This window comes from Vulpes lagopus, chromosome 18 (assembly GCF_018345385.1).
Source record: "Vulpes lagopus strain Blue_001 chromosome 18, ASM1834538v1, whole genome shotgun sequence".
NCBI classification, from domain to species: domain Eukaryota; kingdom Metazoa; phylum Chordata; class Mammalia; order Carnivora; family Canidae; genus Vulpes; species Vulpes lagopus.
Genome location: NC_054841.1, coordinates 36325558 through 36337589, shown reverse-complemented (window position 1 = coordinate 36337589; position 12032 = coordinate 36325558).

The window sequence follows — 12032 nt, the reverse complement described above, 5'->3', positions numbered from 1 at the left end:
CTGCAAACTGTTCTAGAATTCTCTGCCCTTGCTCAAAAATGTAGTGCAAAGCCAATTGGAAATTATCTGGCTCCAGATGTGCATCATAAATTGAATCTGGCTTTATAAGTTGTGGGACTTCGCTGGTTGCTCCTAGAAATGGAAAAACATGGCAGGTCCAAGACTCCCTATAATATTCAGGCTCTTTTCGTGCCTCTTCTCTTTTGCTTCTCCTGTCTCTCTTGGGCTGGTTAAGTGACTCTTGTTGCACAGCTCTCAACTGGAATTGTGTTTTGCCTGAATTTAAGGCCTTCTCAAAGTAGGGTTTCTAATAGGCTCAGAGTATTTCTGATTTGGAAAGGTAATTTGAGTTGGAAAATATGATTTTCTGGCCTCAAGAAAAATTATAAAAGATTTATAAAAACTCCCAGAAGACTCTTTGGACATCAACTAGCTCTTACCAAGAATATTGTACAAATGAATCAGAAACATGTGGATTAAGTTCCCCATGAATTAAACATGGTTTCACACATGAAAGAGGTGGGAACGGGGGTTGGTATAGGGAAGAGCATGACAAAAAGATTTCAAATCTATGTTAAATCAAAACCATCCAAAAAATCCATTTTATAAATGAATGAAAATGTGACTGATATTTCAGTTTATCCTAATTTGAAATATTAAGTTTGCTCTAGTTTAGAGAGTTGTTCTTGACATTGGTCTTCAACAATAACTTGATAAATCAGACAAAAAACATGGTTTTCCTGGGCCTCTTTTATGCAATTTTATTAGGTTTCATTCATCAGCTTTGATGAAGGTAAGTAGTCTACAAGCATTATCTCTCTCCAGGAATAAAGTCTAGGAAGCATTTTTCCATGAACATCGTCTAGTGGTATTTTCTAACATAGTACCTTCTCCAGTGGGCTATGAGAAGATTAAGGAAAATGTATTGTTATTTGGCAAATGGGAAATAGGTCTTCATTTATGACTCATGATCCCAGCATGAAGCAGAATATTGAACAAAAACTTACTTCTTGATGCATTTTAGTAGCAATTATAGTAAAAAACAAACCAAAAAAAAAAAAAAAGTAACCTTGATAACTCCCTGCACATAGCTAAGGTCAAGTCCAACTTACCATTCTTTTTTAAAAATGCTGCTTTGTCACACTGCCAAGGACAAAAGAAAGTTGAATCCAACTATATATCTTTTAAAATCTTGGGAATGCTTTAACAAGGAGAGAAAATTTTCTCATAATTATCATATAAGATGTCTGGATTCAATGCCTCCTATGCTCCTAGAGTTTGAAAACAGTGAGCTGTTTCTATCAGCAATGGCCACAATAGCCAAACTGTGGAAGGAGCCTCGGTGTCCATTGAAAGATGAATGGATAAAGAAGATGTGGTTTATGTATACAATGGAATATTACTCAGCAATTAGAAACGACAAATACCCACCATTTGCTTCAACGTGGATGGAACTGGAGGGTATTATGCTGAGTGAAATGAGTCAATCGGAGAAGGACAAACAGTGTATGTTCTCATTCATTTGAGGAATATGAATAATAGTGAAAGGGAATATAAAGGAAGGGAAAAGAAATGTTGGGAAATATCAGGAAGGGAGACAGAACATAAAGACTCCTAACTCGGGGAAACGAACTAGGGGTGGTGGAAGGGGAGGAGGGCGGGTGTTGGAGGGGAATGGGTGACGGGCACTGAGGTGGACACTTGACGGGATGAGCACTGGGTGTTTTTCTGTATGTTGGTAAATTGAACACCAATAAAAATTAATTAAATAAAAAAAAAAAGAAAAAGAAAACAGTGAGCTGTTCTTTAATTCTGAGTTTTTCTTTATTTATTCCACAAATCTGCATAGCAAATCTTTCTTCTAATAAACAATGTCAAGGCAAATCTAAGTCAAAGTCTGACAGATTGTCATTTTTACCATCTTAACACAGGCCAAGGAACTCATTTCTACCACTGGAATTCAAAATCACCAAACTCCTTACAAGGCTGGCTTCCCCATCCATTACTCTCACTTCTCCTTCCTTTTCCTACAATTCTGCCAAGTCTACCCGAGGTCCCAAGGCCTTCAGTCTGTTCTTAAAACACATTGAGCCTCTGCCCATCTTGAGGCCTTGACAACAGCCATTCACTCTGCCTAGACATTAGACCCTCACATCCTTGTACAGCTTATTCCTTCTCACCATTCTGATCTGTGTTCAAGTGCCCACCCCTTGTCCCATTCATTCCACAATCTATTAAACTGTTTATTTTCTTTATCACTCCCAGAATTTATTGTGCTGCTACATTTATCTATGAGTTTATTTCTGTCTCCCCACAAACTGTGGGCTTCATGAAAGAAAGGACCATATCTGGCTTGTTTAGTACTCTGTCCTCAGCAACTAGGACAGAAACTTGCCAAGGATAGACACGGAATAAATATTTGTTAAATGGATGAATTAATTAATTCATGAGCCATGTAGTAATTGCTATTAGTGCTTATCCAGATCTCTGTACCAGTTCTATTCATCCCCAGCTGCTGTGTGGTCCACACAGGACTAATGGCTGCCCCATCCTCTGGAAGACTATCCTTAAACAACTGGAGCACTTCACCTATAAGAAGTTTGCAATCCCCTTGAGGCATCTCATAGACAATGACTGATTAGTACATGGAGGACAGAAGCCCAAATCTCAAGTAAAACAAAGTTGTGTGGTGTCGTTCACACTCCGGAGCTCCTTGCAGGATCAGACTGAAACTAAACTTTATTTGAAATTTTGTTTTTGCTACACTTCTTCCATTTCCCACCTTGCTTCTCTCACTCCCTTTCTCCCTCAACAAATAACTTTTCCCTAAATCCTTGCCTCATGCTCTACTTCTAAGGAACCCAATTTAAAATAAGCCATTAAAAAAAAGTTCATGAAATCAGCAACCATCCACTGATAATTATAGACAGTGTCCAGTTAACATTAAATTTGTGTTTCTAAACAATTGCCACTGTGTGTCTGAATGCCAATGGGAAGAGAGAAGGTGTGGTTCTTACAACAGTAGTCCAAGAGTCCTTGCAATTATTGGCAAGGACTCATGTATTCATTTGAATATTAAACTTCATTTGTAGACTACATTAATGATACATCTTATACAAATATATACCAAAAACAAATGCAGATAGATTTTGCAATACTAAAATTTATTTTATAATTAAGGGTAATTCTTCATCACTTTATTTTTTATCAGTTTCAATACTCTTGGGTATATAAAACTTTTTAATATTAAAGAGGGATTCTCATGCACTAAAATGGTGGGTATTATTAATTTAGAAAATAAATTCCCAAAGTAAAAGAAAGGGATAACACTTTGTCTAAAGAATTAACCTAAGGACCCAGGATCAAATTCTAAGAAAAAGTTGCCTTCTCTGCCTCACAATCTCTTTTCTCATCCACTTTCCTAAACTCTTTAATCTATTTTTATTACCATTCCTCAGTTGGAAATTTATTTGAGTTAATGAGCATTTCATTAAAAAAATGCTAATATATCTGGGAAGTTTAGGGGGTCAGCAACTATCCCCACTTTAGTAAGAAATTGCCAAGCCATTGATTCAATAAATATTTCTTGAGAACCCAGGATGTATAAGGCATTAAGTTTATCTAGCCAGCAACACAAAGTTCCATAAAGGACAAGTCTTTCCTTGAAAAAAGAAGAAGAAAAAGGAAAAGGAGGGAATAAAGAGAAAAGCAAAGCAAAGCTTTTTTCTTATCATCTGGCTAACAAAACTTTGAACTTGAAAAAGTCCAATGAGGCTAGAAATAAGCTAGTTGGAAGGCATGAAACATGGAAGGAATAAGGAAGTTAAAACCCCAAAAAACATGGGCAGGTGAGAAAGAGAGGTTCCTGGAAATTAAGATAAAAGAAAGTTGGTCTGATCAGAAATGTTGCCTGAATCAATAAGGATTGATTCACAAAAAACACCTCTCCATACCCTCTCCCCACTATATGATGTAACTCTTTGACTTTAAATTCAAGTTAATACTGCTCTTGGTCTCCTTCATGTATACTGTAAGAAATGCTATTGACCTACAGCAGGACTCCAATCACTCACTTCAGTTACCTTTGCAGAAGGCAATGTTGTTTTTCAGACTTACTTATTAGTATGTATCTTAACATGCAATTCAATCTATGGAGCATTAAGTCTTTGTCCATAGGCTTGTGATGATAGTATTCATTAAAGATGAGCTATGATTTGGGAAATAGGCCAGCATTTTTTCCCATGAGGTAACCTTTGTATTGGCTAATAAACACTCCCATGTTCAACACAGGACGGCTTTGTTACCACATAAACCTCACTGGTTTTAGATCCTATCTGGAAGTTTGAGGGGGAAAGTTAGACATTTATCCCAAAAGACATGTATCCATCATCTATTATGCATCAAGTGCAGTTCTATGCACTGGGAACATTAGTTAAACAGCTAACCTCCATGAAATCAAATTTTGGGATCCCAAAGAAGTGATGATTAATTCTGCCTAATGGAATCAGGGGAAATGCTGGCATGGAACTGGTGTTGTCTATCTGGTCCTTAAAAGAAAAAGAGGTGGAAAAGGAGGTAAGGGCACCCCACCTAGCCAGAAGAGCCTGTGCAAATATTTTGAAATAGGAAAGTGTGTGGTCTAACAGAGAGAGGTGAAGGGATTAGTAAAGCTGAAAAGTAATGCCTACACACCTCTTCATGCCTTTAGGGCCACTGACCATTTGGGTATGCTTTTTTTTGTGAAGTGATTATTCAAGACTTCTTCCTATTTTACTATTGTATCATTTGGCTTTTTCCTAATTAATAAATAAAAGTTCTTTATATATTCAAGATATAAATCCCTCTGCCAAGCATATATATTGCAAATATTCTGTAATTGATGGGTTCCCTTTTCTCTTTCAATGATGTCTTTTGAAAGATAGGGGATCTTAACATAACCAACTTATAACTTTTCCCTTTATGATGAGCACATTTTAGGTCTTGTTTAGGAAACCTTTTCATAATCCTACAATTCATAATTGCCAAAAGTTGTAAGCAACTCAAATGTCTATCAAGAGTAAGATAGGTAAATAAATATCCCTTCAATGGAATATTATATAGTGATGAACATGAACAACTGCAACCAAATGCACAATATGGATGAAACAAATATGTTACTGACACTGTAAAATATACACTCTAAGATTCCATCTAAGTAAAATGCCATAAATGGAAAAATTCATCTATTGAATTAGGAGTCAAGAAAATGGTTATCTCTGGTGGATGGTGACTGGGAAGAACCTTGAGGGACTTTTAGGGTACTGATTGCATTCTGTCTCATGATCTGGTTGCCAATTTCATGCACACATAAGTTTTACAAGAATTCATCAAGCAGCACACATTTTTTGCATTTATATTTCCAGAAAATATTTATATTTAAAAATATAAGAAAAGGCCACTTGAGGGAGAATAGTGGCAAAAAAAATTAGGCTGGAAAGAACAAAAGATCTAGAACTTAAAGACCCCCCACTAAGAAGTTTGCCAAATTTTAATTAGTTTTTAAGGTATGAGTTTTAGAAGAACTAACTTGCCATGTGGAAGACTGAGGCAAGTGTGGATCTGATATGAGGCAAGGGAACTCATCTGGAAGCTCTATAACAGTCTAAGTAAGAGATGAGGAGGCCTGTTTGGAATAAAAGGCAGTAGAAGTGAAGAGGGATAAACTTGGGTTTTCCCACTGAATGTTTCTTTAAAATCTACTCACCAGTGTTATAGCACCTGCCATAAGACTATAATCACCTGCCCTAAGTGTGGGGGGCAAAGGCCTATATGTCCTCGACAAATGTCGAATTTTCAAACAATGAGAGACCTTGATAAACATACCTCTCTCCTGGATTTATGAAGTCCAAGTATTTTTGTCTGGCTCTGATCTTGGATTGTAAGACATGTGTGCTGCTACAAATCCATTTATGGATTAGTGGAAAGTTCCAGAACTGACATAATATTGTTTGGACAAATTTTTCCTTTCTTCCTTTCTCCCACCATCCTTTGCACACTATTCAAGTCCTCTTACTGGGTGGTTTCAACTTGTCTTGATAATTCCCTCTTCCGGCTACATGCTTATTAGGAGAAATGATGATTCCTTTTCTTGGAAATGAGGAGCTCTGGAAGACAGCAACTACATAGGGAACTCAGGTAGGCAACATGGTGCAAGATGGAGCACGAGCAGAACCTCTAGGCACAGAAGTTCCTAAAAATCTTCCAAAGATACAGGGTCAGGATCACATTGGTGCCACCTCTGAGAGGCAACAGGGTGGGGTATAAACACCTTGTTGCCACCAGTATCCTCTCCATTATGTTCATCAGCAAATATTTATTGGGTATCTCTGGCTGAGCCACCCACTCATGCTTTGTGGGAAAGGGTTGGAAGGGAGCATGATGTGAAATTATGATCCAAAGACCCAGGGTGCACCCCACTCCATTTCGCCTCAGGCTCTGAAAGAGTAGACTCTTCCCACCAAATATTTCCTAAGATAAAAGGCGATAGCATGTAGAAACCTAAATATAGCCTCTCAAAGAGCAGAACTGTAAATTAAGAGGAGACATATTTTCCAGTAAAATCCTGTTATATCCTTTAGGTCATGTTCTCTTCTCAAGATCTCTCTTTGGAGCTGATATCTTCATAGAGTTTTCAAGATTTTATAGAAGACGGTCTTTCCTTGTGTATTTCTTAGACTTTCGTCTATGCTTTGCATCTTGTCACCTATGAAAAACGTTGCTGATTTGTTCCAAAATCAACTCCAAATTTCATCTCCCTAAGTTTGCTATATGGCTTTTTCCTGGAAAGTCAAGATGCCAGAATAAAATTCACCCTGCCCAGAACAAAAATAACAATGTTGGCCCAAAGTATGATTTTCCCACTTATCTTTTCAGAAGGAGAACAGTCTATACAGAGCAGTGCTCAGGCTCAAGGGGCTTCCACATCTGCAGGACAAAAGCACCACTACTTTCTTACATGAAGAAATATAGCCTCCTTCACTGAACTGGGATAACTCCTGAGTCTAACACAGGACACTCATTGCCAGTTCCAGAGTGGTAGCAACATCATAGTGATATATAACCCTTGAGAAGAAAAGCTTCTCTCAGGACAGGTCAAGCCTGCTTAGTCCTTAAGTCTGAACAGTCACCAATTCACTCATGAAATGACATAATTCTCTTATTTCCTAGTCAAAGAGTTACTAGGGCCACCATTCCTTTACTGGGCCCAGAATTTATCAGTTTTGAGAAGTAAGCTTTAAGTAGGTATATATCTTATCTGCCACCAGTAGGATCCACTAGGTCTGTCCCCCACCAGATATACCAAATCAAAACTGTGCCTCTGTGAGGTAAATTCTTCATTTTTTCAGGGAATGTGGGAAATGATATTTTCAGGCAGCTAGTAATCTACATTTGGAAAATTATTGGCATTTCCAGTATAGGTATGAAAATGGCACCAGTTTTCCCCACTTTTCCTTCTTCCTGTTGCACAGTTATTTTGAAATCTTTCTTATAGTATCTTCTGAACTGCTACAAGTCATACCTATAAGTGTTTCTCAGATACTTCCACCAGTACTTCCACCTATACTTCCACATTATAGTCCACCATCATTGCAACTTTTGTCTTTGAAATCTCTTGTTTGTCTTTAAAGTTCATGTGCTACTTATAGACTCCATTAAATTAACTGTGTCTACTTTCAATATAAAACTAGTACTATAATTTACATAACATCATCTTTAGTTGATATCCTAGAACTTGCTCCAAGATCTATTCCATACCAGGCTCTATTCCATAGATAGGCTTGCATGACTATGGGAAGCAATGAGCAAATTTCATAAGATTCTTTGGAAAAGGGACATGAGAACTCATTTTAGTAAATATTAGTTTGTTGAATTGAGTTTACAGAGACATGCTTATGTCATAATATAGATTGGAATAAAAGAAAATTGAAAGGATGGATGGATGGATGACTGAAAAATGAAAGGTAATCCTTTGTCCCCTTCCTTGGGACAAAAAAAAAGATAATGCTTGGAAGATTCTGTATTTCACTCCTCTGTTGAAACATCAGTATGGAGTAGGACTTTGAATTCAAGTGGATGGCTGGTTCTTCAGCATATGTAAGCCCAAGCCAAAATCTGCAGGTGATTTTTATTTCTTATCTCTTTCTGGGACAAATTACTATTATCCTATCATGGAGAACCTGCTCTATGATCCAGCCCCACCAACACTTCATAAATGGGGAACTTCACACTTCGCATTTTAATTCATCCCCAAAGCCCTTCAGACAATCTTCTCTGTTAAATATGGGAAAAGGGCAACTGTCATAACACAGAAGTGGATTTCCACATAGTCAAAAGAAGTCAGCATGGATGAGGAGGATGAAGGTTATCTTGGATCCTACAAGACTCTAGAGCTAGTTGGTATTAACCATTATAATAGTAACACAGCTTATTAAAATCTACATGTAGATTCATATGCACATCTATGCACAATCCATGCACAGACCTCAATCAATAATGTACAGACCATTATTGCTGGTTCATAGATGCCATTGCCCAAAGTCCTGTATTCCCACTCCTATTCAGTCCCTCCAAGCTCTTCTCTTGAGCAAAGACTTGGAGAATAAAAATTCCACCCACCTGTGATGTTTGCCCCACCAGAAAGTCTAATTGTATCAAAATCTTTGTAATTGCTCACAGTTCACTTTCTCCTTCCTTTCTATCTTAAGTTGAGGTCTAGAAGTAGAGCCCAAGATGGAGATTCACATGGAAGTAATTTATTGAGAAAGGAGAGAGTAGGGGAAGCAGGATAGGCAGAGTTAGGGTGTGGTCTCAGCTGGAGTCTATCCTTAGTCTGATCCCACAGGGAGCTCTGCAGCATGGATTGCTCCACAGAGTTGCCCCCTGCCCTTTTAGAGGCAAAGGGTCCTTTAGTACCCCTGCATCAGTCAGTCATTGGCTATGGGCCACACCCAGGGGCAAAAGAGTTGCTGAATTTCCCAGGCAATTCCAGGCTAGGCAACTCCCATTTGGCCAAGGGCTATTCTCCAGAGAAGGAGACAGCTGTAAGCCATTAGCAGCCAATGCTCATAGCACTTGGGATATGGGAACACCAGCCTGGCAAAGGAGATCTGGGTGGGTCAGCAGCAGCATCCTTATACTTACCATCCTAATTCATCTCAAAAGATATTCTTCTGGACAGTGTTTGGACTCATAATGCTTGTGTTAAAACAATCCCAGTGGAGCAGAATATAATAATATATACCAATCCATAGTATTTACTAACAGCATACCATGTGCCAGGCACTTTTCGAAATGTATCATGTTTACACAATATTCCTATGAGGAGGGCACTTTTAGTATCCACATATTGCATATGAGAAAATGGAGGGACAGGGTAATTAGTGAGTGAGTGGCAGAGCTGGAATTAGCATCCCATCCTCTTGATTCTGCATTAAATTGTCCCCTACTTGTTGCCAAAGAGTAGCAGTAAAAAAGAGAAAGAAATAAACTCAGAGCTAAAGTGGAAAATTTCATTTATACAAGATACCACACCCAACTAGGTGAGAGAAAAACCTTTTGAATGATGGAGAGCCTGAGGACAGTTAAGACTCAGGGTGTGTGTGTGTGTGTGTGTGTGTGTGTGTGTGTATGTGTGTGTATGAATTTCCAAAACGTGGCAGTTTTATCTACTGGGTTGATGTTCACCATTTGAACTTTCATCATTTAAATCCCATGAAAGTGCAGTTGCATAAGACGTGACTCTCTGCCAAATGAAATAATAGCTAACATTTGTCAAGCTCTTTCTGTGTGCCAGGCACTGTTCTCAGCAGTTTACGTGGATTATATCATGTAATCCTCAGAATCACAGCATGAGGCAGCCCAATTTTCAGATAAGGAAACTGAGGCACAGAGAAAATAAGTAATATGCCCAATAGCACATAGCTGGAAAGCATCAGGCCAGTTTTCATAGTGTGTAATCTGGCTGTCAATCTACGTTCCCAACTTCACTATGTTGCCACCAAAAGAGTCATGGGTGGTTAGGGCTAGGATTCATGGAGAGGCAAACTTTCCTGACTTAGAAATGAGAAAACTAAGGCCTAGAAAAAAGCTGGTTACTTGCTCAAGGTCACAAAGACCCAGGATTCTTAATTTTCCCGAGAGTGTTTTCCATATTTTGACAAGTCTTATCTACATGAAAACAAAACAAAACAAAACAAGAAACAGTATCATTTACTTGCCAGTAATTCAGAGGTGTGTTTTTAAATGTTTGAAGTCTTTTTCTTTTCTCTTTTCTCCAGGAAGCAGATGACATCAATGGTTGCTATTCAGGAAGGTGAGAAAGAAATATCAATATCTATCTAGCCTAGGAAGAGAATACTCTGTATCTACAGACTGTTGTGAAATATGGTAACTCATGTATAACTATGTGATACCAATTCCAAGTTGCTATGTCTTTTGGCCGGAACCTATAAGCTCCAATCTGAAAGTACATCTCTTTAGAGAAAGGAAAGGAAAGGAATACAAGAACTAATATTTATTAAATAACTACTAGATGCCAAGCCCATTGCTTTATGTATGTTATGTAAACTATTTTAAAAACCCTTTTTTTAAAGAATATTTTACTTATTTACTCATGAAAGACACAGAGAGAAATGCAGAGACATAGGCAGAGGGAGAAGCAGGTTCCCTGTGGGAAGCCTGATGTGGGACTCAATCCCAGGACCCCCAGGGTCATGACCTGAGCCAAGGGCAGACAGTCTACCACTGAGCCACCCAGGTGCCCCCTCAAAATAATCTTTTAAATCAGAATGTGTATCAGTTGGCATTTTCTGCATAACAAACCAACCCCAAATTTAGTAGCTTAAAACAATAATTATCATTATTGATGAACAGCTAGATGGCTCTAAGGGTTCATGTCAAGCTTAACTGATTTTAGCTAAGTTCATTCATGTTCTTGAGGGTAGCTGCTGGATTGGCTCAAAACTGGCTGGTCTAGGATACCCTTAGCTGGGATGACTTGTTTCTGTGCCACATCCTACTGAAGGATATTCCAGGCTTGTTTATATGGCAGTAGCTGAAGGGAGCAAGCAAAAGCATAAAAGTCCTCTGAGGCCTAGGCTCAGAATGGACATACCATCTCCTCTGCCTACTCTATTGGCTAAAGCAAGTCACAGGACTGGCCAGATTACATGAAAAGAGAAATAGATTCCATTCCAGATGGGATGAGCTACAAGACCACAGTACCAATGGTATGGGTATAGAAACTGTTAGAAAACTGGGAGAGTTTCTTATAACCAACCTACCATAAATATCCTAGAATATTCCAGATCATTAACTGGTATGTTTTCCCCCCCAAACATATGTCTCCGTCAAATATCTAGTCCACTTGTGAAGACATTTGTGTTTACTTTGTTGGCTTACAGAAAATTCAGGAAAGGTGCCACTGGGTTTTAAGGTGGCATACAGAATTTTCAATTTACCCAAGTAAAACAAATGAGGATCTAATCCCACCAAAAGTCTTTAGGATCTCATTCTAAATAGTAGCAGGATAAAGCTAAATCTATCTCCCCCACCTTACTGACTACATCACTTACTGGTTGAAAGAAGAACCAACTGGATAGAAACTAACTTGATAGGTTTTATTTTTTCCCTGGGTTTCCAGCTGGGTTTAATAGGAGACCAGACCAACAACCAAAGGTCATTCCCAATGCCCCAACCAAAATGGAAGCACATCTTTCCCTAGTGCTTTGTTTTACAAATAGAAAAGAAAGATGTATTTGAGGCGGGGAGCACTCTAAATCAGGGATTGCAGATAGTTTTATCCCAATGCCAATTCCAGTTGGTGAGTGGAAGCTACTAGAAGTTCTATGTCGAAAATTCATATTAAGGCTTAGGAAGTTCTAATAAAATCAGTAAATCACAAGAATTTTCCAGCTGATGGAAGTAGATCTTAATGAAGTGGTGCCTTCAACCTAATTCACACCAAGATAAAATATACTTGAGCAGTGATGGAT